A 2,500-nucleotide genomic window follows, 5' to 3' on the forward strand; every position below is an offset into this window, starting at 1 on the left:
CGTCTGCCTGCCTGCCTGCCTGCCTGCACTCTCTTCTTCACCTCTCTCCTGCACTCCCCGTTACTTTGGACAGTTGACCCCAAGTATTTAAAGTGAAATGCCTTTGTCACCTCCTCACGCGTAGGTATTCCGTCTTGCTCCTACTGACTTTCATTCCTCTTCTCTCCAGTGCATACCTCCACCTCTCCAGGCTCTCCTCACAATGAACTGCACCCTACTGTCGCTACAGATGACAATGTCATCCGCGAACATCATCGTCCATGGAGACTCCTGCCTGATCTTGTCCGTCAACCTGTCCATCACCGTTGCAACCAAGAAAGGGCTCAGAGCCGATCCTTGATGTAATCCCACCTCCACCTTGAACCCATCTGTCATTCCAACCACGCACCTCAGCATTGTCACACTTCCCTCATACATAGCCTGCACCACTCCTACATACTTCTGTGCAACTCTTGACTTCCTCCTACAATATCACACCTCCTCTCTCGGCACCCTGTCGTATGCTTTCTGTAAATCTACAAAGACACAATGCAACTCTTTCTGGCCTTCTCTATACTTCTCAATCAACCAACCTTTTCTCTCTCTCTCTCTCTCTCTCTCTCTCATTTTCTTCATTTATCAGCCCGTCAAAGTAGTCCTTCCACTTCGTAGCACACTCTCCTCGCTTGGCAGCACATTTCCATCTGTATCTTTGATCGCCCTAACTTGTCGCACATCCTCGGCAGCTCGGTCTCTCTGTCTAGCCAATCTGTACAAGTCTTTTTCTCCTTCCTTAGTGTCTAACCTGTCATACAGCTCACCGTACGACTTTTCCTTTACCTTTGCCACCTCTCTCTTTGCTTTACGCTGCATCTCCTTGTACTCCTGTGTACTTTCTTCATCTCTCTGACTATCCCACTTCTTCTTTGCCAACCTTTTCCTCTGTATACTTTGCTCTACTTCCTCCTTCCACCACCACCACCACCACCGCCAAGTCTCCTTGTCTTCCTTCCTCTGTCCCGATGACACACCAAGTACCTTCCTAGCTGTCTTCCTCGCTATTTCTGCAGCGCTTGCCCAGCCGTCTGGCAACTCTTCACTACCACTCAGTGCCTGTGTTAACTCCTGCCTGAACTCCACACAACAGTCTTCCTTCTTCAACTTCCACCATTTGATCTTCGGCTGTGTCTTCACTCGCTTCCTCATGTTGGTCTCCAAAGTCATCTTACAGACCACCATCCGATGCTGCCTAGCTACGTTCTCCCCTGTCACCACCTTGCAGTATGCAATCCCTTTTACATCGCGCCTTCTACACAAGATATAGTCCACCTGTGTGCACTTTCCTCCACTCGTATACGTCGTCACCCTGTGCTCCTCCCTCTTCTTGAAATATGTATTCACCTCAGCCATTTCCATCCTTTTCGCAAAATCGAACACCATCTGTCCTTCCACATTTCTCTCCTCGATTCCATACCTTACCATCAACTCCTCATCACCTCTGTTCCCTTCAGCAACGTGTCCATCGAAGTCCGCTCCAATCACCACTCCCTCCTCCTTGGGTCCCCTTTCCACCACGTCGTCCAACTCAACTCCAGAATTCTTCTTTTTCGTCCATCTTACACCCGACTTGCGGGGCATATGCGCTGATAACCGTCAGCAATACACCTTCGATTTCCAGCTTCATAATCCTCACTCTGTCTGACACTGTGTTCACCTCCAGCACGCTCTTGACATACTCTTCCTTCAGAATGACCCCTACCCCATTTCTCCTCCCATTCGCACCATGGTAGAAGAGTTTGAACCCACCTGCGATACTCCTGGCCTTACTCCCCTTCCACCTTGTCTCTTGTCACCTTTCTTCTTTCCATCACGTCAGCCAGCTCTCTCCCTTTACTAGCCATAGTGCCAACATTCAAAGTTCCGACTGACTCTCACCTCCACACGCCTACCCTTCCTCCTCTCTAGCTGCCTCTGGACATGCCTTCCCCCTCTCCTTTTCCTTCGCCCAACAGTAGCCTAGTTTCCACCGGCACTCCGCTGGTTAACAGTACCGATGGCGGTCGTCGGTAACCCGGGCCTCGACCGATCCGGTATGGAAATCTTATTTATGATCCGCATATTTGATTTGGCAAAGATTTGACGCCGGATGCCCTTCCTGACGTAACCCTCCGCTTTTGTCCTGGCTTGGGACCTGCACTAAGAATGCACTGGCTTGTGCATCCTCAGTGGCTGGGTTGCACGCTTTTCTATGTTTGCCCCTCACTTTTGTGGCGTGAACTATCAATTCTAGTAATACAGGGGTGTTTATGTTAGGTATCACAGACACACGCACACGCACAATATATGTCCAAAAGTATTGAGATAACTGACCATTACACCTACAGGAGCTTTTCTGACATGTCATTCTGAATCCATAGAAACCCATATTCCACGAAGCTCCCGGCGCACAGTTTTTGTGCCGATGTTAATGCCAGGAGAAGTTTGGATCTCTGCAGTTATTGAGTCAACAGAGCGTTGGCGA

This window comes from Lampris incognitus, unplaced genomic scaffold, assembly GCF_029633865.1.
Source record: "Lampris incognitus isolate fLamInc1 unplaced genomic scaffold, fLamInc1.hap2 scaffold_135, whole genome shotgun sequence".
NCBI lineage: Eukaryota > Metazoa > Chordata > Actinopteri > Lampriformes > Lampridae > Lampris > Lampris incognitus.